The sequence below is a fragment of the Ranitomeya imitator genome, chromosome 4, assembly GCF_032444005.1.
Source record: "Ranitomeya imitator isolate aRanImi1 chromosome 4, aRanImi1.pri, whole genome shotgun sequence".
Classification (NCBI taxonomy): Eukaryota; Metazoa; Chordata; class Amphibia; order Anura; family Dendrobatidae; genus Ranitomeya; species Ranitomeya imitator.
Window position 1 is genome coordinate 352,018,208 of NC_091285.1, and position 25,605 is coordinate 352,043,812.

Below are 25,605 nucleotides of genomic sequence, written 5' to 3' on the forward strand. Positions count from 1 at the left end.
TGTGGTGAGCACTTTTTTCCCTTAAGTGCTTCACAGAAGTTTTTAACGCCTGAGCGTGAAAATAAAACATATTTTTTCCACAAACGTGATAGTTTAGTCCCCAATTTATTATTTTCTCAAGGGTAAAAGAAGAAATTGGACCCCAAAAGTTGTAGTCCAATTTATTCTGAGTACGCCGATACCCCATATGTGGGGGAAGGGGGGGGGGGGTGGGGGGGACCACTGTTTGGTCGCATGGCAAGGCTCAGAAGGGAAGGAGCGCCGTTTGACTTTTTCAAGCTAAAATTAGCTGGAATTGAGATCGGACGCCATGTCGCGTTTGGCGAGCCCCTGATGTGCCTAAACAGTTGAAATCCCCCACAAGTGACCCCATTTTGGAAACTAGACCCAATGAACTTATCTAAATGTGTGGTGAGCACTTTTATCCACCAAGTGCTTCACAGAAGTTTATAATGCCCGGGTGTAAAAATAAAAAATCCTTTTTTTTCCCACAAAAATTATGTTTTAGTCCCCTATTTTTAATTTTCCCAAGGGTAACAGGAGAAATTGGACCCCAAAAGTTGAAGTCCAATTTGTCCTGAGTATGCCGATACCCCACATGTGGGAGAAAACTACTGTTTGGGTACACTTTGGGGCTCGGAAGGGAAGTAGTGACGTTCTGAAAACCAGACTTTGATGGAATGGTACGTGGATGTCATGTTCCATCTGCAGAGCCCCTGATGTGCCTGAACAGTAGAAATCCCCCACAAGTGACCCAATTTTGGAAACTAGACCTAATTGGGAACTTATCTAGGTGTGTGGTGAGAATTTTGAACCCCCAAGTGTTTCACTTAAATTTATAACGCCCGGGCGTGAAAATAAAAAAATCCTATTTTTTCCTACAAAAATGATATTTTAGTCCCCAATTTTTAATTTTCCCAATGGTAACAGGAGAAATTGGACCCCAAAAGTTGTTGTCCAATTTGTCTTGAGTACGCTGATACCCCACATGTGGGAGAAAACTACTGTTTGGGTACACTTTGGGGCTCGGAAGGGAAATAGTGACGTTCTTGAAAACCAGACTTTGATGGAATGGTACGCGGGTGTCATGTTCCATTTGCAGAGCCCTGATCTGCATGAACAGTAGAAATCCCCTACAAGTGACCCCATTTTGGAAACTAGACCTAATCGGGAACTTATCTAGGTGTGTGGTGAGAATTTTGAACCCCTAATTGTTTCACCCGGGCGTGAAAATAAAAAAATCCTATTTTTTCCTACAAAAATGATCTTTTAGTCCCCAATTTTTAATTTTCCCAAGGGTAACAGGAGAAATTAGACCCCAAAAGTTGTTGTCCAATTTGTCCTGAGTATGCTGATACCCCACATGTGGGAAAAAATACTGTTTGGGCACACGTCAGGGCTCGGAAGGGAAGTGGTGACGTTTTGGAAAGCAGACTTTGATGGAATGGTCTGCAGGCGTCATGTTCCATTTGCAGAGCCCCTGATGTGTCTTAACAGTAAAAAAAAAAATCCGCAAGTGACATTTTGTAAACTAGACCCCCAATGAACTTACATAGATGTGCCCCCTTTTTGGAAATAATCTACTGTTTCCTGTAAAGTAAATTAGTAGTGCATGGAGGTGTGGTACAATTTGAAGCAATCCTTCATACACAGGCCAGGTTTTTCGGGGCAGGTGTCGCATTGATAAATGGTGTCCTTGCGTATTCCCCTTTTGTAACACACTCGGCACCTTTTTTGCGACTTACCCCTGTTTTCAGTTTGCGGGACCTCCCCCGGGAAATGCTGACCTGGTACGATACGAGCACCTTCAGTTCCGGAAGTACTGGGGCCCGCTCCTTCCGGTGTACGAAATATCAGGGCCTTAACCACTACCTCCTGGAACTGAAGGTACGACGTATCGTTGTGGCGTGCACATCGTGACAGCAGGAAAGCATTGAGCATTGCCATTTGTACGATGTACACGGGCAGCATTTTGTACCACTCCTTGGCCTTTCTCAAAGCACTGTACGGTTGGAGAAGTTGATCAGAGAGATCAACGCCCCCCATGCCTTTGTTGTACCCCAGTACACAGTCAGGTTTGCTGACCTGTGTAGAGGTACCCCGTACAGTGCTGAGGGCACTGCCATCACCGTGTATGGTGGTCAAGAGAAGGACATCCCTCTTGTACTTGACCACAGCAGGTGGTCGCTACATTGGGCTCTGCTGTCACCCCTTCTGAGCATCTGCACAAGTAGCGTTTTCGGGAGGCCTCTCTGATTTTTGCGGACAGTAGCGCAGGCTGTGGTACCTCGCGCAGAGAGGGATTTGTAGAGTGGGCTGCTGGTATAAAAGTTATTGGTGTAGAGGTGATAACCTTTATCCAGCAGTGGGTGCACCAAATCCCACACAATTGTCCCACTCCCAGGACAAGGGGACACTCAGGGGGTTCAATCCTGGTGTCCTTCCCTTCGTAGACTCTAAAACTGTAGGTGTACCCTGAGGTACTCTCACACAGCTTGTAGAGTTGGATTCCGTACCTGGCCCTCTTGCTGGGCAGGTATTGACGGAATCTGAGCCGCCCCTTAAAATGAACCAAGGACTCATCCACGCAGATGTCTCTTTTGGGCACGTACACTTCACCAAACTTTTTGTTGAAGTGTTCGATGACAGGCCAAACTTTGAACAGACGGTCAAAGTTGGGGTCATCTCGTGCGGGACACTGTTCATTATCGGAATAATGCAGGAACTTATGGATGGCCTCAAAACACGTCCATGACCATTCGGAACACTGGAGTGTTGTATAAAATATCAACACTCCAATATTGCCGAAATTCTGGCTTCTTCAGGAGCGCCATATGAAGGATCAGACCCTCATTTCAATTGCGTCTACAGGAGACCAGTTAGAATATGATGAACCGGTGTTTTGCTCCAAAAATTGACGAGCATACAATTGACGAGGTTAACAAAATCCTCAGAGAAAAAGACTTTGAAAAAGTCTATTTCTGTGAGGCCGGTGGTGTCAAACCTGATTCCTGATTGTGCAAGAAAATCAGGAATCAGTGGCTCGTAATTTTTGGGGGGCGAGGTCCATACGGGGTCCGAAGAGGGGCGCGCTGGTTCATTTACAGGAGTGGGCCCTGCCTCATCTTCATGAATGATGGGCACTGCCGTCCTGCGACGTCTGCGTGGCGGTTCCGCAGGGCCGGAGGAGGAAGATGAGGAGTGGGAAGAGGATGAGGAAGAATCAGAAAAATAAGAAAAAGTGGGATCCTCTCCCTCGCTATCAGTGTCGGAGGCAAGGAAAGAATATGCCTCCTCTGAATAGCGCTGTTGGGACGAACTGGATGAGCGGGACATTTTTTTTGTGAGTATGGTGCATGGGTGTACTTTATTGGTAACTATGTGTACGTGTGGGGGGGATAGTGTTTGGTGCAAACTATTCTGAAAAGAAAAAGCTAAAGGAAAAAAAAAGCAAATGGGGAGAGAAAAATACCTGTGAAAGGAAAAGTCTAAAACAGCAGGCCCTAGCTCTGATAAGTGAATCGCGTCACTTATCAAAGTTCGGCGGCTGCTAGGTGTGCGAACGGGGATGTGAAAAAAAAAGGGAAGGCACAGATTAGACGCGAGTGCTGGGTGAGCGCACGGGGATGAGAGAAAAAAAAAGGAAGGCACGGATTAGACGCGGCGGCTGGGTGAGCGCACGGGGATGGGGAAAAAAGAAAGAAAAGGGAATTCACGGATTAGACGTGGCAGCTGGGTGAGCGCACGGGGATGGGGAAAAAAGGGAAGGCACGGATTAGACGTGGCTGGGTGAGCGCACGGGGATGGGAAAAGGGAAGGCACGGAATAGACGTAGCGGCTGAGTGAGCGCACGGGGATGGGGAAAAAAGGAAGGCACAGATTAGACACGGCGGCTGGGTGAGCGCACAGGGATGGGGGAAAAAGAAAAGGGAAGGCACGGATTAGACGCGGCGGCTGGGTGAGCGCATGGCGATGGGGATAAAAAAGGGAAGGCACGGATTAGATGCGGCGGTTGGGTGAGAGCACCGGGATGGGGAAAAAAGAAAAGGGAAGGCACGGATTAGACATGGCGGCTAAGTGAGTGCATGGGGATGGGGGGAAAAAAAGAAGGGAAGGCACGGATTAGATGCGGCGGCTGGGTGAGCGCACGGGGATGGGGAAAAAAGGGAAGGCACGGATTAGACGCGGCGGCTGGGTGAGCGCACGGGGATGGGGAAAAGAAAAGGGAAGGCACGGATTAGACGCAGCGGCTGGGTGAGCGCACGGGGATAGGGAAAAAAGGCACGGATTAGACACGGCGGCTGGGTGAGCGCACGGGGATGGGAAAAAAAAGGGAAGGCACAGATTAGATGCGGCGACTGGGTGAGCGCATGGGGATGGGGAAAAAGAAAAGGGAAGGCACGGATTAGACACGGCGGCTGGGTGAGCGCATGGGATGGGGAAAAAAAGAAGGGAAGGCACGGATTAGACGTGGCGGCTGGGTGAGCGCACGGGGATGGGGAAAGAAAAAAAAGGGAATGCATGGATTAGACGTGGCAGCTGGGTGAGCGCACGGGGATGGGAAAAAGAAAAGTGAGCACGAGTGTTGATAGGTGAACTGCGTCACCAATCAACGCTCGGCGGTGCTAAGGGGATGAAAAAAAGTGAGCACGAGTGTTGATCGGTGAACTGCGCCACCAATCAACGCTCGGCGGCTGCTAAATTTGGGAACGGATACGACGCAAGGTGGGGGTGGAGGGGGGAATGGGGGGATGAAGAGAGATCGGGCCGGGATCGGGGTATCAACACTTACGGTTATAGTCTCTCTTCTTTCTTCTGTCTTCTTTCTTTTTTCTTTAGCAAGAATTGTGGTGTCACAGGCTACTGTGGCACCACAAGTCTCAGCACAGGAGGGGATCTCTCGCATTGACCGCTCTGCAGGAATTCTCACCAAGTGTGAGGATTCCTGCAGAGCAGTCAGACATTTCAGGGGCAGGTGAGACAGGTCACAGAGCTGTCACACCACTGCTGTGACCTGTGATTGGTGGGATCGATGATCACATCGATCCCACCAATCAGAGGAGGCACTGGTGACGCCAGTGTTGCTAGGCACCAGCCTATGATTGGAGCTCATGGCTCTGATCATAGGCAGGTCACCAGCATGTGACCGGCAGGTCACCATCAGGGCACAGCGGGGTCACACCGCTGCTGTGCCCTGTGATTGGCGAGATCGACGATCACATCGATCGCGCCAATCAGTAGCTGCAGGCTCCGGAGTATGATCTTACAGGCAGGGCACAGCAGCCAGGCTCCAGAGCAGGAAGTTACAGGCAGCTGTGCCCTGCGATTGGCGCGATCGATGTGATCGTCGATCACGCCAATCCGGGGGGTTTTGGCTGATGCCTGGCGTTGCCAGGTATCAAGTACATCGGTACTCGATCCTAGCCTGGGACCTCACTGTTTCAGCCAATCTGATTGGCTGAAACAATGAGAAAGGCTACGATTGGCTGTTCAGAATCGAACAGCCAATCACAACGATCGGGGGGGAGGGGGGGGGCGGAGACAGGCCATAGGATGCCAACACCATCTTCCTCCAGGTAAGATGGCGTCGGAATTTTAATGCGATCACTGCGACTTAAGTCGCAGTGTCGCATTAAAGGGCATGACGTACTATTCCGTCCTTGGGAAGTAGGGCCCACCCTGTTATGTAGGCAATCCAGTGACACAGTGTGCCAGCAATCAGAGCACATACAGTGATCTGACAATAACCCAAAAACAATAGAACGAGCTCTGAGACGTGGAATCTCTGTAGACCGCAATACCTGAACCTATCCTAAACACAACTAAAGGCAGCTGTGGATTGCGCCTGACACTACCTATGCAACTCGGCACAGCCTGAGGAGCTGACTAGCCTGAAGATAGAAAAACAAGCCTGACTTGCCTCAGAGAAATACCCCAAAGGAAAAGGCAGCCCCCCACATATAATGACTGTTAGCAAGATGAAAAGACAAACGTAGGGATGAAATAGATTCAGCAAAGTGAGGCCCGATATTCTAGATAGAGCGAGGATAGCAAAGAGAACTTTGCAGTCTACAAAAAAACCCTAAAGCAAAAAACCACGCAAAGGGGGCAAAAAGACCCACCGTGCCGAACTAACGGCACGGCGGTACACCCTTTGCGTCTCAGAGCTTCCAGCAAAACGAATTGACAAGCTGGACAGAAAAAGTAGCAACAAAAGCAAAGAAGCACTTATCTAAGCAGAGCAGCAGGCCACAGGAAAGATCCAGAAGCTCAGATCCAACACTGGAACATTGACAAGGAGCAAGGAAGACAGAATCAGGCGGAGTTAAATAACAAAGCAGCCAACGAGCTCACCAGAACACCTGAGGGAGGAAGCTCAGAAGCTGCAGTACCACTTGTGACCACAGGAGTGAATTCAGCCACAGAATTCACAACAGTACCCCCCCCTTGAGGAGGGGTCACCGAACCCTCACCAGAGCCCCCAGGCCGACCAGGATGAGCCACATGAAAGGCACGAACAAGATCTGGAGCATGGACATCAGAGGCAAAAACCCAGGAATTATCTTCCTGAGCATAACCCTTCCATTTAACCAGATACTGGAGTTTCCGTCTAGAAACACGAGAATCCAAAATTTTCTCCACAATATACTCCAATTCCCCCTCCACCAAAACCGGGGCAGGAGGCTCAACAGATGGAACCATAGGTGCCACGTATCTCCGCAACAACGACCTATGGAATATATTATGTATGGAAAAGGAGTCTGGGAGGGTCAGACGAAAAGACACAGGATTGAGAATCTCAGAAATCCTATACGGACCAATAAAACGAGGTTTAAATTTAGGAGAGGAAACCTTCATAGGAATATGACGAGAAGATAACCAAACCAGATCCCCAACACGAAGTCGGGGACCCACACGGCGTCTGCGATTAGTGAAAAGTTGAGCCTTCTCCTGGGACAAGGTCAAATTGTCCACTACCTGAGTCCAGATCTGCTGCAACCTGTCCACCACAGAATCCACACCAGGACAGTCCGAAGACTCAACCTGTCCTGAAGAGAAACGAGGATGGAACCCAGAATTGCAGAAAAATGGAGAGACCAAGGTAGCCGAGCTGGCCCGATTATTAAGGGCGAACTCAGCCAACGGCAAAAAGGACACCCAATCATCCTGGTCTGCAGAAACAAAACATCTCAGATATGTTTCCAAGGTCTGATTGGTTCGTTCGGTCTGGCCATTAGTCTGAGGATGGAAAGCCGAGGAAAAAGATAGGTCAATGCCCATCCTACCACAAAAGGCTCGCCAAAATCTTGAAACAAACTGGGAACCTCTGTCAGAAACAATATTCTCAGGAATGCCATGCAAACGAACCACATGCTGGAAGAACAAAGGCACCAAATCAGAGGAGGAAGGCAATTTAACCAAGGGCACCAGATGGACCATTTTAGAAAAGCGATCACAGACCACCCAAATGACTGACATCTTTTGAGAAACGGGAAGGTCAGAAACGAAATCCATCGAAATATGTGTCCAAGGCCTCTTTGGGACCGGCAAGGGCAAAAGCAACCCACTGGCACGTGAACAGCAGGGCTTAGCCCTAGCACAAATCCCACAGGACTGCACAAAAGTACGTACATCCCGTGACAGAGATGGCCACCAGAAGGATCTAGCCACTAAGTCTCTGGTACCAAAGATTCCAGGATGACCAGCCAACACCGAACAATGAAGTTCAGAGATAACTTTACTAGTCCACCTATCAGGGACGAACAGTTTCTCCGCCGGATAACGATCAGGTTTATTCGCCTGAAATTTTTGCAACACTCGCCGCAAATCAGGGGAGATGGCAGACACAATGACTCCTTCCTTGAGGATACTCGCCGGCTCAGATGAACCCGGAGAGTCGGGCACAAAACTCCTAGACAGAGCATCCGCCTTCACATTTTTAGAGCCCGGAAGGTACGAAATCACAAAATCGAAGCGGGCAAAAAATAACGACCAACGGGCCTGTCTAGGATTCAAGCGCTTGGCAGACTCGAGATAAGTAAGGTTCTTATGATCAGTCAATACCACCACGCGATGCTTAGCTCCTTCAAGCCAATGACGCCATTCCTCGAATGCCCACTTCATGGCCAGCAACTCTCGGTTGCCCACATCATAATTACGCTCAGCAGCCGAAAACTTCCTGGAAAAGAAAGCACATGGTTTCAACACTGAGCAACCAGAACCTCTCTGTGACAAAACCGCCCCTGCTCCAATCTCAGAAGCATCAACCTCGACCTGGAATGGAAGAGAAACATCTGGTTGACACAACACAGGGGCAGAACAAAAACGATGCTTCAACTCCTGAAAAGCTTCCACAGCAGCAGAAGACCAATTAACCAAATCAGCACCCTTCTTGGTCAAATCGGTCAATGGTTTGGCAATGCTAGAAAAATTACAGATGAAGCGACGATAAAAATTAGCAAAGCCCAGGAATTTTTGCAGACTTTTCAGGGATGTCGGCTGAGTCCAATCCTGGATGGCTTGGACCTTAACCGGATCCATCTCGATAGTAGAAGGGGAAAAGATGAACCCCAAAAATGAAACTTTCTGCACACCGAAGAGACACTTTGATCCCTTCACAAACAAAGAATTAGCACGCAGGACCTGGAAAACCATTCTGACCTGCTTCACATGAGAGTCCCAATCATCTGAGAAGATCAAAATGTCATCCAAGTAAACAATCAGGAATTTATCCAGATACTCACGGAAGATGTCATGCATAAATGACTGAAACACAGATGGAGCATTGGCAAGTCCGAACGGCATCACTAGATACTCAAAATGACCCTCGGGCGTATTAAATGCAGTTTTCCATTCATCTCCTTGCCTGATTCTCACCAGATTATACGCACCACGAAGATCTATCTTAGTGAACCAACTAGCCCCCTTAATCCGAGCAAACAAGTCAGATAACAATGGCAAGGGATACTGAAATTTAACAGTGATCTTATTAAGAAGGCGGTAATCAATACACGGTCTCAGCGAACCATCCTTCTTGGCTACAAAAAAGAACCCTGCTCCCAGTGGTGATGACGATGGGCGAATATGTCCCTTCTCCAGGGATTCCTTCACATAACTGCGCATAGCGGCGTGTTCAGGCACGGATAAATTAAATAATCGACCTTTAGGGAATTTACTACCAGGAATCAAATTGATAGCACAATCACAATCCCTATGCGGAGGTAGGGCATCGGACTTGGGCTCTTCAAATACATCCTGATAATCAGACAAGAACTCTGGGACCTCAGAAGGAGTGGATGACGAAATAGACAAAAATGGAACATCACCATGTACCCCCTGACAACCCCAGCTGGATACCGACATAGAGTTCCAATCCAATACTGGATTATGGGTTTGCAGCCATGGCAACCCCAACACGACCACATCATGCAGATTATGTAGCACCAGAAAGCGGATAACTTCCTGATGTGCAGGAGCCATGCACATGGTCAGCTGGGTCCAGTACTGAGGTTTATTCTTGGCCAAAGGTGTAGCATCAATTCCTCTCAACGGAATAGGACACCGCAAAGGCTCCAAGAAAAACCCACAAAGTTTAGCATAATCCAAATCCATCAGATTCAGAGCAGCGCCTGAATCCACAAACGCCATGACAGAATACGATGACAAAGAGCATATCAAGGTAATGGACAGAAGGAATTTGGATTGTACAGTACCAATGACGGCAGACCTATCGAACCGCTTAGTGCGCTTAGGACAATCAGAAATAGCATGAGTGGAATCACCACAGTAGAAACACAGACCATTCAGACGTCTGTGTTCTTGCCGTTCAACTCTGGTCATAGTCCTATCGCACTGCATAGGCTCAGGTTTAATCTTAGACAATACCGCCAAATGGTGCACAGATTTACGCTCGCGCAAGCGTCGACCGATCTGAATGGCCAAAGACATAGACTCATTCAAACCAGCAGGCATAGGAAAACCCACCATGACATCCTTAAGAGCCTCAGAGAGACCCTTTCTGAACAAAGCTGCCAGCGCAGATTCATTCCACAGATTGAGTACTGACCACTTCCTAAATTTCTGACAATATACTTCTATATCATCCTGACCCTGGCACAAAGCCAGCAAATTTTTCTCAGCCTGATCCACTGAATTAGGCTCATCGTAAAGTAATCCGAGCGCCAGGAAAAACGCATTGACATTACTCAATGCAGGGTCTCCTGGCGCAAGAGAAAATGCCCAGTCCTGAGGGTCGCCGCGCAAAAAAGAAATAATAATCAAAACCTGTTGAATAGGATTACCAGAAGAATGAGGTTTCAAGGCCAGAAATAGCTTACAATTATTTTTGAAATTAAGAAACTTAGTTCTATCACCAAAAAACAAATCAGGAATTGGAATTCTTGGTTCTAACATAGATTTCTGATCAATAGTATCTTGAATCCTTTGTACATTTGTAACGAGATTATCCATTGAAGAGCACAGACCCTGAATATCCATGTCCACACCTGTGTCCTGAAACACCCAAATGTCTAGGGGAAAAAAAAGACTGAACACAGAGCTGAGAAAAAAAAATGATGTCAGAACTTCTTTTTTCCCTCTATTGAGAATCATTAGGTCGGCTCCTTGTACTGTTATGTAGGCAATCCAGTGACACAGTGTGCCAGCAGTCAGAGCGCATACAGTGATCTGACAATAACCCAAAAACAATAGAACGAGCTCTGAGACGTGGAATCTCTGTAGACCGCAATACCTGAACCTATCCTAAACACAACTAAAGGCAGCTGTGGATTGCGCCTGACACTACCTATGCAACTCGGCACAGCCTGAGGAGCTGACTAGCCTGAAGATAGAAAAACAAGCCTGACTTGCCTCAGAGAAATACCCCAAAGGAAAAGGCAGCCCCCCACATATAATGACTGTTAGCAAGATGAAAAGACAAACGTAGGGATGAAATAGATTCAGCAAAGTGAGGCCCGATATTCTAGATAGAGCGAGGATAGCAAAGAGAACTTTGCAGTCTACAAAAAACCCTAAAGCAAAAAACCACGCAAAGGGGGCAAAAAGACCCACCGTGCCGAACTAACGGCACGGCGGTACACCCTTTGCGTCTCAGAGCTTCCAGCAAAACGAATTGACAAGCTGGACAGAAAAAGTAGCAACAAAAGCAAAGAAGCACTTATCTAAGCAGAGCAGCAGGCCACAGGAAAGATCCAAAAGCTCAGATCCAACACTGGAACATTGACAAGGAGCAAGGAAGACAGAATCAGGCGGAGTTAAATAACAAAGCAGCCAACGAGCTCACCAGAACACCTGAGGGAGGAAGCTCAGAAGCTGCAGTACCACTTGTGACCACAGGAGTGAATTCAGCCACAGAATTCACAACACCACCCCACATGGACGGAATAGTACGTCTAATGACAGAAAGGGGTTAAGGAAATACATGCGAAACGCATTTGCCTGACTATTTTTTTTAAGTTGAGGTTGTTTATGTTGCAATTTATTTTTGTACTAACGCATCGGGCATTCTAGAATATGTATGTATGTATATAGCAGCCACATAGTATATAGAACAGACCACGTAGTATATAGGAGTACTACGTGGCCTGTGGTATATACCATGTGGCTGCTATATACATACATACATATTGTAGAATACCCGATGTGTTAATATAGGCCTCGCAGTAAATAACACAGCCCACATAGTATATAACACAGCCCAAACAGTATATAGCAGCCACGCAGTATATAACACAGCCCACGTAGTATGTAACACTGGCCACGTAATATATAACACAGCCCACGTAATATATAGCACAGCCCACGTAATATATAGCACAGGCCACATAGTATCTAACAGTGGCCACGTAGTACACAGCACGCAGTATAGAACACAGCCACATAGTATATAACACTGCCCACATAGTATATAGCAGCCATGTAGTATATAACAGCCCAAGCAGTATAGAACACAGCCCACATAGTATCTAACACTGGCCAGGTAGTATACAGCAGCCACGCGGTATCTAACACAGCCCATGTAGTATTTAGCAGTGTGGGTACCATATCCCTGTTAAAAATAATTAAAACAAAAAATATTTATATACTCACCCGCCGGCGGGATCCAGCGTAGATCCAGCGAACCTCTGGTGATGCGCGCGCGGCTGCTGCCATCTTGCGTTCCCAGGATGCATTGCAAAATTACCCAGATCTCTTAGCAGTCTCGCGAGACCGCTGAGTTTTCTGGGTAATTTCGCAATGCATCTCTGAGAAGGCAAGATGGCGGCAGGCGCGAGCGCATCGTCAGACTACGGAAGGTGAGAATAGCAGGTTTTTTTTTTTTTAATTTTAACATTAGTTCTTTTTACTATTGATGCTGTATAGGCAGCATCATTAGTAAAAACTTGGTCACACAGGGTTAATAGCGGCGGTAACGGAGTGAGTTACCCGCAGCATAGCGCGGTCCGTTACCGGTTGGCATTAACCCTGTGTGAGCGGTGACTTGGGTGGAGTATGGAGCGGGCACTGACTGCGGGGAGTATGGAGCGGGCGCCGGGCACTGACTGCGGGGAGTATGGAGCGGGCACCGGGCACTGACTGCAGGGGAGTAGGGAGGGATGAATCGGACTGATTGGTCATGGCAGCCATGACAGGCAGCTGACAAGACCAATCAGTGACTTGGATTTCCATAACAGACAGAAACCGCGACCAATGAATATCCGTGAAAGACAGAAAGACAGACGGAAGTGACCTTTAGACAATTATATAGTAGATACCGTATATACTCGAGTATAAGCCGAGATTTTCAGCCCAAATTTTTGGGCTGAAAGTGCCCCTCTCGGCTTATACTCGAGTCACGGTAGCGGTGGGGTCGGCGGGTGAGGGCGCTGAGGCATACTTACCTGCTTCCAGCGATCCTGACGCTCCCCCTGCCCGTCCCACGGTCTTCTGTGCTGCAGCTTCTTCCCCTCTTCAGCGGTCACGTGGGACCGCTCATTAGAGAAATGAATAAGCGGCTCCACCTCCCATAGGGGTGGAGCCGCCTATTCATTTCTCTAATCAGCGGTAACGGTGACCGCTGATAGAGGAAGAGGCTGCGGCACAGAAGACCGTGGGACGGCAGGGGGAGCCGGACGTCGGGACCAGGTAAGTATTTGATATTCACCTGTCCGCGTTCCAGCCTCCGGGCGCCGCTCCATCTTCCCGGTGTCTATCTGCGCTCTGACTGTTCAGGTCAGAGGGCGCGATGACGCATATTAGTGTGCGCGGCGCCCTCTGCCTGATCAGTCAGAGCGCAGAGACGCCGGGACCGGATGCTGGGAGCTGCAATCAAGAAAGGTGAGTATGGCTTTTTTTTTTTAATTGCAGCAGCGGCGGCACAGATTTATACCGAGCATCTATGGGGCAGTATGAACGGTGCAGAGCACTATATGGGGCAGATATGGAGCAATATGAACAGTGCAGAGCACTATATGGGGCAGATATGGGGCAATATGAACAGTGCAGAGCACTATATGGGGCAGATATGGGGCTATATGAACAGTGCAGAGCACTATATGGGGCAGATATGGGGCAATATGAACAGTGCAGAGCACTATATGGGGCAGATATGGGGCAATATGAACGGTGCAGAGCACTATATGGGGCAGATATGGGGCAATATGAACAGTGCAGAGCACGATATGGGGCAATATGAACAGTGCAGAGCACTATATGGGGCAATATGAACAGTGCAGAGCACTATATGGGGCAGATATGGGGCAATATGAACAGTGCAGAGCACTATATGGGGCAGATATGGGGCAATATGAACGGTGCAGAGCACTGTATGGGGCAGATATGGGGCAATATGAACGGTGCAGAGCACTATATGGGGCAGATATGGGGCAATATGAACAGTGCAGAGCACTATATGGGGCAGATATGGGGCAATATGAACGGTGCAGAGCACTATATGGGGCAGATATGGGGCAATATGAATGGTGCAGAGCACTATATGGCAGAGCTATGGGGAAATATGAACGGTGCAGAGCACTATATGGCAGAGCTATGGGGAAATATGAACGGTGCAGAGCACTATATGGCAGAGCTATGGGGAAATATGAACGGTGCAGAGCACTATATGGGGCAGATATGGGGCAATATGAACAGTGCAGAGCACTATATGGGGCAGATATGGGGCAATATGAACGGTGCAGAGCACTATATGGGGCAGATATGGGGCAATATGAACAGTGCAGAGCACTATATGGGGCAGATATGGGGCAATATGAACGGTGCAGAGCACTATATGGGGCAGATATGGGGCAATATGAACGGTGCAGAGCACTATATGGCAGAGCTATGGGGAAATATGAACGGTGCAGAGCACTATATGGCAGAGCTATGGGGAAATATGAACGGTGCAGAGCACTATATGGCAGACCTATGGGGAAATATGAACGGTGCAGAGCACTATATGGCACAGCTATGGGGAAATATGAACGGTGCAGAGCACTATATGGCACAGCTATGGGGCAATAATGATCTATTTTTATTTTTGAAATTCACCAGTAAATGCTGCATTTCCACCCTAGGCTTATACTCGAGTCAATACGTTTTCCCAGTTTTTTGTGGCAAAATTAGGGGGGTCGGCTTATACTCGGGTCGGCTTATACTCGAGTATATACGGTACTTTTCTAATAAATCATTAGATTTTATCGCAAACTCCTGCTTAGGAAATTTTTTCTCTTCTCTAAATTTTTATAGTTACTATTGTAAAGATATGTTTACCTAACCATGTCTTCTATATAAATAACTGACAGCACTCGGACCAATGTTATCTGTTCAAATGAAATTGTTTTTGCAAAGATCGTATGTCTACATTAACAAAAAATTCTTTCATGCACTTGTCTCTTTTGTATTTCGGATGAGACTCACTCAGTTTATGGGTGCACAGTTTTTGAACACTGGAAACTGTGTTTGGTTTTGTGAATTTTAATAACTATTGATGTATAAAAATGGAAGCTATATGGATGACTTGCTGTATGTATGATAATACAGATAAAAAAAAATTCTACGTGGGAACTTAAAGGGGTATTTTCATCTCCAAGATCATATCCTAATATGTAGTAGGTATAATAATAATATTAGCATATCTCCAATTAGAAATGTAGTATAGTTTTTCTGATTCGTTAGATCTCTTTCCTCATGCAGTCATTGCAGCACCTTTAGGTATCCATGGTTACGACCACTAGCTACTAGCTAACTAGCTGTCACTATATCAGTGGTCGTAATCGAGATGTAGTGAATCAGAAAAACTATACTACATTTCTAATTTGAGGTATTTGATATTATTATTATTACACCGACTACATACATATTGGGATATGATCTAGGAGATGGTAATACCCCTTCAACCGAATAGTGGAAACAATACATATTTATGTACAAGTTGCAGTATATTTTATAAAAATGCTTTCTGCGCACAATTATAAAATATTGCTTATATTTCTAACTGGAATCCAAAAATATACCGTAGCTGCTAATTATGGTAATATTTTATAGTACATTTCTACTTGCAGAAAAATAACATTTATTTTTCCCATAGGAGCAGAATGATGTTCAAACAAGAAAGGCAGAAACAAAGAGTATGTATAAACTAGATGGAGAGCGGTAATGTCACAATAGGGGCAGGCATGCGGCGCTGTTGATGCCTAGTGGCATCCTGTGATAATGACTTTTGCATCACGGGACTCATGTGCTTGACGCCTACGCTTATATGCATTGTTTTTGTCCCAGTGATGCTGTTGCTCTTCAAGAGTCTCATTTGCCCTTTGTTGTCTTCCATGTTGTGCCTTTGCTGCTTGTGCCTTTGCTGCTTTCCTTTCATTGTCATTGGCGTACTTTTTTAGGAGGAGCCATGTTGGGGTTGATATTTGCTTTTTAAAGGGGTTTTTCCATGAACAAAAGTTTATTTAAAAAATTGTCTGTATCTGACCATGTACCGAGCATACCACAGCTCCTGGGCAGGGGAGGAAGCAAAAGACAATACTGACCTTACAGCAGGAGATCGCAGAGGATACATTTTTTGAGGTAAAATATTTTTTAAGAACAGTCAGTGAAATATTTTACCTCACAAAATGAATACACTGTGATCCCCTGCTGTAATGTCAGTGTTTTCTTTTGCTTCCTCCCCTGCCCAGGAGATGTGGCATGCTCTGTACACAGTCAGACACAGTCAATTTTTAAAATGAACTTTTGTTCGTGGGAAAACCCTTTTAATGTGACCGGCTTCCTCTGCCTGTAGACATGTCGCGCATCTGCCACCGAGATCAGCTGAATGCTTCAGACCGCCACCATCTTTGTGCAGGCAGATAGTGGCGGTCACATTAAAACTGCGCATGCGCTCCTCCTGTACAAAGATAGCGGCAGTCAGTGAATCACTCGGCTGATCCTGGTTGCGGCATGTTCGCGACGGTGTTCCTCTGGTGGTACCGGTTATGAGTCTGTGTGAGTGTGTGGTGTGTACAGCGTATAGAGTGTGTGTGTGGTGCGACGGTGTTCCGCTGGTGGTACCGCGCAATAGGTTAGTACCAGCAGCAGTTTCCATATTGAGACACCCATCACTTGGGTGTCCCGATATTGCGGTTGGTGAACTTCCTCTGCTTGGAATTCTGGGATACGGTGACATCTGGACAGAACTGGAAATAAAAACATTACAAAGCAATTATACAAATAGATGTGATTGATACAGTTTTACCTTTTACTGGGGTGACTACCATTTTTATAAGATATGGCTTTACCAAGAACATTTAATTATAATTTTTGAATACTATTGATTGAATAAGCTTTACATGAATCCACAATAGAAATACACTGCTCAAAAAAATAAAGGGAACACTTAAAGGGAACCTGTCACCCCGTTTTTTCAGATTGAGATAAAAATACTGTTAAATAGGGCCTGCGCTGTGCGTTACTATAGTGTATTTTGTGTACCCTGATTCCCCACCTATGCTGCGCAATACATTACCAAAATCGCCGTTTTCGCCTGTCAATCAGGCTGGTCTGGTCAGGTGGGCGTGGTGACATCGCTCTTTTCTTCCCCAGCTTTCCGTTGGTGGCGTAGTGGTGTGCGCATGTTGCAGTGACGATTCCACTGCGTGCACGTGAAGAAGCAGCGCGTGATCTGCGCTATTACCCCCTGTCATCGGTGGGGGCGGCCATCTTCCTGGGGCCGCGCGTGCGCAGATGGAGTGCTCTGCTGCACGGGGCTTCAGGAAAATGGCCGCGGGATGCCGCGCGTGCGCAGAAGAGATCGCGGCGGCCATTTTCCCAAAGCCGAGTTTCCCAAAGCTCCACTTTCCTTCCCGACTCCACATACGGCAATCAGACTAGTTCCCTGGATCAACGCCCTATCAAGGAATCTAGTATATATACCCTGCAACATTATACTTTTCAAGAAAGGTATCCAATCCCCTCTTAAATTTAAGTAATGAATCACTCATTACAACATCATACGGCAGAGAGTTCCATAGTCTCACTGCTCTTACAGTAAAGAACTCGCGTCTGTTATTATGCTTAAACCTTTCCTCCAGACGTAGAGGATGCCCCCTTGTCCCTGTCTCAGGTCTGTGATTAAAAAGATCATCAGAAAGGTCTTTGTACTGTCCCCTCATATATTTATACATTAAAATAAGATCACCCCTTAGTCTTCGTTTTTCCAAACTAAATAGCCCCAAGTGTAATAACCTATCTTGGTATTGCAGACTCCCCAGTCCTCTAATAACCTTGGTCGCTCTTCTCTGCAGCGGCACTAGTTCAGCTATGTCTTTCTTATACACCGGAGACCAGAACTGTGCACAGTATTCTAAGTGTGGTCGAACTAGTGATTTGTATAGAGGTAAAATGATGTTCTCCTCATGTGCATCTATGCTTCTTTTAATGCATCCCATTATTTTATTTGCCTTTGTAGCAGCTGCCTGACACTGGCCACTGAACATGAGATTGTCGTCCACCCACACACCCAGGTCTTTTTCATTGACGGTTTTGCCCAGAGTTTTAGGCCATGTGCACACGTTCAGGTTTTTTCGCGTTTTTTTTGCGTTTTTTCGCTCTAAAAACGCTATAAAAACTCATTAAAAACGCATGCATTATGCATTCTATCATTTAGAATGCATTCTGCATGTTTTGTGCACATGGATGCGTTTTTGTCCGCAAAAAAAATGCATTGCGGTAAAAAAAGAGCATGTTCATTATTTTTGCGGATTTTCTGCGTTTTTCCTGCAGTTCTATGCATTTGGGAAAAACGCACAAAAAACGCAGTAAGGCTACGTTCACATTAGCGTCATGCGACGCATGACGGTTCGGAAACGCACGCAAAAACGCACCTTTTTTGACGCAAGCGTCGGACGGATGCGTCGTAAAACGCAGCGTTTTTTGTGCGTTTTTGTTGCGTTTTTACAAAAAACGCAGCGTTTTACGACACATGCGTTGTCAAACAATGATTATATCTTTACACACAATTTAGTGTCTAGACACTAGATAACACCACCAATGAATAGAAGAGGGTGGGTCTAGTGTCTAGACAATAGATAATGCCACCAATGGGTAGATGAGGGTGGGTATTAATGTAATAGTGGTATATATACCCCGACATAGATTATTTCCAACCATACAGCATCAAGATGGATCGTCCCATGGAGAGTATCTACCTCAATTTTGAGCTGGAATTAGCCCTTGCTATTGCTTATGCTATTGCCTGTCATGAACAGAGGAAAAGAGACAAACTACGGAGAAGGAGTCGTCGGCGTTTTTGGCTACACCCTATAGTGGAAGTCCGAGAGAGTCGTGGAGCATACCATTGTCTGTTTGGTGAATTAAATGAGAACCAGGAGAAATACTTCGAATACACCAGGATGTCACAAAACAGCTTCCGATATCTGCTGCGTCTGGTGGAAGGAACCATTTCCAGGCAGGACACGCAGCTCCGTAAATCGATTTCCTCCAAGGAACGTCTGCTGGTGACTCTACGGTACGTAATGCAATGTGAAGGATTTATATGTTCTTGCTATTTTTTAAAGTAATGTGTTTTGCTATTGTGGGGTGGGGGATTGTAATTATAATTAGAATGAAAAATTTTTTCAAATCAATTTAATTAATTACATTTATTTATTTTTCTTCTTGTCAGTTTCCTTGCTACCGGAGAGACATTGAGATCACTGCATTTCCAGTTTCGGATTGGAGTCTACACACTGTCTGGTATTATTGCCGACACATGCCGCGCATTGTGGGACAACCTCCGGGAGGAATTTTTACCCATCCCTACAAGAGAAATATGGCAGGCCAACGCCCAAAAATTCGAACAAGTGTGTTCTTTCCCTAACTGTATTGGAGCCGTGGATGGGAAGCACATTAGGATTACCAAGCCTTCAAGAAGTGGATCTCTTTTTTTTTAATTATAAAAAATACTTTTCCACCGTGCTGATGGCAATTGCAGGTGCGGACTGCAGGTTTCTCGCTGTGGACATTGGAGCGTTTGGCCGTGCAAATGATTCACGGACATTTAAGGAGTCTGATATGGGCCGAAGATTGTACAATAACAATTTTAATTTCCCCCATCCATGACCTCTTCCCAACACCGAAGGCCCGGCCCTGCCATTTGTTGTGGTTGGGGATGAGGCTTTTCAAATGAGTGGCAACCTACTTAAACCGTACTCCAGTTGGGGGTTGGACCGCACCAAAACTATATTTAATTACTAGATGGCAGCCCGATTCTAAAGAATCGGGAGTCTAGAATCCATATATACTTTATTTATTCAAATGTAAGAATAATACAATTAATAAATAATAGTAAGAAAGAACAAAAATAATAGGCAGTATATGGAGAAAACACCAAACAAAAGTTCAAAATTGGTGTGAAAATGTCACTTAACCACTTCACAACTAAATATATATAGTTTTGGTAAATGGTATCATCATTTTTTTGACGAAATTCGGCAGGAGCTTGAATAGCAACGTCACTGGGCCCGCCTCCACGCAGTAGAAACGTGCTGTGAGGTAAAAATTCAAAAATCACACCAAAATGGCGGGCGGAGTGTGTCACAGTACGGCACGTTTCTGATTGGTCGCTCGCAGCAGGCGGCAACCAATCAGACACTGGACACTGTTGACGTCACTTATCTCCGGACATTAGCTCCGGACATTAGCTCCGGACAAAGCCACGGAAGTTGGCACAAATTGCAGGAAGTAGTATTCTAGGCAATTATATATTAGATAGACTGTCCAGGGCCAGAAGAACTGTGGAGTGCGCCTTTGGAATCCTTGTCTCCAAATGGCGTATCTTAGGATCCGCTATAAATTTGAAAATTGAGACAGTGGATGAGGTGGTGAAGGCGTGCGTGGTTCTCCACAATTTTATTATTGATAAAGAGAGAGTCAACGTGGAACTCGATGAACCCATACCAAATCCATTGCCTGATTATCAAGATCATCCTCTGCGGACAACTGTGGAGATTGCTCATATGAGGGACCAATTTGCTGCATACTTTGTTTCAGATGTTGGCCGTGTTTCATGGCAAGATCAAATGGTTTAATTCTTCTTGTTATTATGATGTCATGTAAACACTGTGGAGTCCATGTCATTTAACCATCCTATGTAAGGTTTTTGTTATAATGTCCCCTGATTGTCTAATGCGTTGTGTTTTGAAATAAAGTTCTTGTGCCTTTCCGTTTTCAAAAAACAAATCTCCCATACGTTTTTCCATAGTAATAGAATTGTAAAATCCAATTTTATTGAAAGTAATGTGTGTCCCACAAAATTTGTGTGTTCCATAGTTTTGACGTATAACATAATCGGCTCCCACCTTGTCAACCATTTTTAATCCTGCAGACTATTTGCATATGGAACCTGGCTTGACAAGGAGGGAGACGATCATGTTTGCAAAACTCTACAGAGTTAACACTATTGTACTCAGGATGCTAGAAATCGTCCAGAGTCAAATAGTGGCGACACTGTGAACATTGCTACCACCTCACCTGACCAATATTCTTAAGGTACATTAATAAAACTATTATCCAACGAGACCGACCAGTGATACGACCGGACCGTGATCGTTGTTTATTTGTCGCGTGGTTGCTGGAGAACTGTCACACAGACAGCTCTCCAGCGACCAAAAAAGAGCAAGTCCCCGTGTTATGGCCGCACTCACGATGTTTACCATTGTAAATGTAATTTTAAAAAATACAAAAAACCCTTACATTCCGGTGTGTGACACGTCCATCGCCGTCAGCTTTCCGTACTGTGCCAGCCCTAAAGCACAGCACAGCGTTTATTATTAAGTCAACAGTGTGCTCTGCTTTACGGGCGGGAATCACAGTGTCAGTCAGTGCGGAAAGATGACGGCGAGGGACGTGGTTGACACCTTTTTATATTTGTGGGGTATTGTCCACTTTTTATTTGAGTGTTTAAAACACTGCGCTAGTAACCCAATATTCCCTTGTTTAAAACAAAGACATCGCTGGATCGGTGTCAAACACGCCGATCCAACAATGACAGCGTGTGACCAGTTACCCCAAAAAATTCCAAATCATTCCCTGACACAGCAGGGGCCTAATCGTTTTACGATTTCAGAAAAGATAACGTTGGTTACACACAAAAACCAACTTTATCGATACTGAAATCGTTGTGTGATGGTACATTTTATACTTGACATATTGAGCAATGCTGTTTGTGTTTGTAACATCTGATAGTACAATGAGCGACAGCCCTATAAAAAAATGAAAAAAAAAAATTGAAAAAATATTGTCAGACATTGCACATCAGGTGTTACAAAGACAAGATTTGTGTATACGGCGCAAGGTGTGATTTGGTGCAAACTTTATTTGAGACAATAAAAACTAATTTTTTTTTAAAAAATATAAATTTTATTTAGGGACACAAAAAAAAAAAGGAATGGGAAATGTTAGGGGGTATCAACATCAGCGATTAAAGGGGATTGATATCCCCCACTTTTTGGGGGTGTTGAGGAGACCGAGGAGGAGGACGAGGGGGAGGAAGCAGCATAGTCTATGACACTAGATGGGATGCCAACATCAATCCAGGCAGTTGATGGTGGCGAGACTGCCAAAGCAGGAGGTGAGGGAGGAGGAGGGACGACCAGTGTCCTTGGCTGGCTACTCCGGCTCCGGGTAGACCCAGGCTGTGTAGGTGTACTCCTTGTAGACCCAGGCTGGGTACTGGGTGTACTCCGTGTAGACCCAGCCTGGGTACTTGGTGTGCTCCGGGTCGACCCAGGCTGTGTTCTGGTGGTAGTTTTGGGAGCAGCCATAGCCAAGGTCGTAGTGCTTGTCGTCGTCGTCTTCTTCTTTTTTTTCCTCCTCTCTCCCTCTGGGTGTGGGTCGGCATCCCGTCTGTGTGCCCTTGAAGGCCTGTCATGCTCTGAACTTTGGGGCTCTGTTCTGTGGTGGCGGTGGCGGTGGCCCTCGGCACGCGGAGCTCTGTGGTGGTGCTCTGCAGCAGGAGTCGGAGTCATGGCAGCCAGCGATGGTACTGCGGGCACATTTGTCGCTGACTGCATGACCCGAGCCTGCTGCAGAGTTCCGGCGTAAGATGTTCAACCATGCCCTTGTGAATGGCACTAAAAAAATGTTTGGCCGGCCTCGAGAGCTCCGATTCGATGTTTTCAAGACGCCGGTCGATATTGGACATTTTATCGCACAGCGCCTTGAAACCATTCTGAAATACGGTGCTCAAATGTAAAAATTCGGGCATGACCGCCCTGTCCGAGGCCCGCTGACGCTGTCGGGAAGACCCGAAGGAAGGAACGCCAGAGGCCTCGGCCAGGGGAACATCTGATGGACCGGCTGCCGGTTCGCCAGATTGTGGTGATGCAGACCTGCTCTCGCTGTGGGATGGCTGCGACAGTTCAGATGGCGCTTCATAAAGGACCGCTCCAGAGGGTCGGACAGCCTCGCGGGTGCTGCTGTGTGTTCTGTGAAAACAAAAGGAAACCATTAGTATACTAAATATCACATTTCACATGCGTCATTAATTAACTTTACCGCCAGGTATCCATTGCCGCCATTAATATTAACCTATTTTTAATATTGACACTGCATATGCACCATCAATATTAAAAAAAAATGCATTTATTTAATTACAAATAGTCACCCATGGTTGCGGTTTGTAACGCCAGACAATTATGCTTACGTTGGAACTGCCATGACGTCACGGTCATGTGACCGAGACAACATCACAGGTCCTGCGAGCTGAGCAACCATGGGAACATAACCTGCCTTGCAGTTGGAGGTATGCAGTGTCTATTATATTTTAATTTTTTGTGTATAAAAAATCTGGGATACAACTGGATGGGCACTATACTACTCCACTATGAAATATTGCCTGGGCATGGCCAATCTACTATCTTTCTGTTTTCTGTATACTTATGATTTCAGGGAAATTACTAGTAAGTTAAGCTCTCCATTGTAGTTGTGAAGAGCAGAACAAAAATGATTATCTCAATGAACAAAAAAAAAAAGAAAAAAAAAGAATTTGTGATAAATATTGACCTGTCCATTCAAGGACATTTTAGCTATAGTATGAAATCCTGTTTTTCTTGTCTGTGGAATTGCCTTTGTACTGTTTGTTGTGAAACTGCCGCCCACGAAACTGTTTTCTTTTCTTTTCTTTCTTTCCTGTTTTGTCTCTTTGTTTAAACATGCAAAACTTGTATAACCACTAAACCTACTGAAACAACTATATAAAGAAGGGATAGCACCTTTGAAGGCAGGCGTGCTTCAGAGACTTCCCAGTGATACACTATACAAGACGTGTCTTGTGTATTATTTCTGGTGATTCTCCACTTCCAAAGGCTGCTCCGACTGAGTGTGTTCCCGACATTTCCTGGCGCCTGAACAGGGACCCGAGGTCTGTGTATTCCTTCAAGAACACCGGCAGAATACGAACGAAAAGAGAATCTGGGATAATGGACGGCAGATGAACAAAAACCTGGCCAGGTAAGAGACACTGTTAGATCTCTTATATCTGCCCTGCACTGTCCGTAAGATTTTCTGTGTCGTGTTCTTTAGCGGGTAGTTCTAGTAGAGGAGGATACCTATAGCTCGGGTTCTTGAACTATTTAGGAATTGATCACCTCACGGAGTACGGCATTGAATGAGAGTGAATGTGAATAGAAGGTGTGTGGAAGTTGGGAATAGCCCTATAAGCCGCCCAGGGGGTTGAAACAGAAGAAGTGACTGTCCCACTGGGCAACGTGGTTGCGTCCTTTCGGGGAGACTTCCGCGCCTATGTTCAATCTCTGATCCTGTCTTTGACAAAAACCTGGTGACGGATAAGTGTATGATAGTATGAGCCCAGGACAGATAAATTAGCCTGGGACAAGAATACGTTGTATGTGATAGTATAAGCCCAGGACAGATAAATTAGCCTGGGACAAGATACGTTGTATGTTCTTTTTCTTTTTCTGTCTGGTTGCATTTGTGTTGTTTGCTATAGGTGTAGGAATCAGGATTTTCTTACATCAACACAGTTTAAACATCCTAGCTCCTTAGGAAGAAGGTAACGAGGTATTCTCATACCCAAACGCCACCTAGGGCAAGAAAAAGACATCCTAGCTCCTTAGGAAGAAGGTAACGAGGTATTCTCATACCCAAACGCCACCTAGGGCAAGAATGCTCAGGATAAGAAAATGGGGAATAAGCAAACAAAGTCGGAACCAGAAGAATTAGATATCTATACTATCATAAAGGAGAGAAGTGGTGAAGATCCCACTAAGGGGCTGAAAAAGATTTTTAGTAAGTTTGGAGTTACTAGGGCAGAAGCTTTTAGTAGAAAACTATGGGAAGGAATTCAGGAAAGGAAAAAAGGCATAATCAGAGACAAGAAATGGATAGATCAGATCCAAGCATTGATTGATGTCTCTAGGGTAGCAGAAAATAAGGGATGGACATATAATCAACAGAGTAAAAAGTGGTGTATTAGACCCACAGGCTGTGGAGAAAAACAAAATGTGGAATCTAAAAATACCCCACCCCCATACCTTAACCCACATGCCCCATCTTTTCTCCAAACACCACCTCAAAGTTTAGCCGGACCAGGAGGATGGGTATGTCCGCACTGTGGACAACAAAATCCAGACTGGAGAAATGATTGCCTAGCCTGTGGTACACCTAGACATGGCGCTGTACTTGCCCCTGTTAGGGTAGTACCAAGACCCTTTAGGGAACCTGGTGCTGACGGAGTAATGGGAACTAGATATCACCAAACTCGACAATATTTCCCTTGGTCCCCCGCTGAAGGCATGTCTCTCTTGCATAACGCACCAGATCCCACCCAGTGTCCAGTTAGATTTGCACAATATATACAGCAAATTATGCAGACTCACGCTGGAGTTTGGGCAGATGGAGAAGAATTATGTAGAATGAAAATGACTCCTGGACTCTTCCAGGAGCTATTAGCAAATCTACAGGTACATAGGCCCCAAGCAGGAGATGGTGCCTTACAAACGATAGAATCAGGTACACAATTTGTAGATCACTTAATGGTTTTCATGAGGGAGAGACAGAGGCAGAGAGGAACAACGGGAGTGGTGGCTCAGAAATCTGGACAAT

At 45.9% G+C, this 25,605-nt stretch overlaps 1 long non-coding RNA gene across 1 annotated transcript in view; it reads left to right on the plus strand.

The window, feature by feature from the left end:
- The window catches only part of LOC138674120 (uncharacterized), a 139,192-nt gene that overhangs the window by 76,591 nt on the left and 36,996 nt on the right, over positions 1-25,605 (plus strand). The window contains exon 2 of the long non-coding RNA XR_011320494.1: positions 15,587-15,626. This is a non-coding gene — a long non-coding RNA (uncharacterized lncRNA). The remainder of the gene's footprint in view (positions 1-15,586; positions 15,627-25,605) is intronic.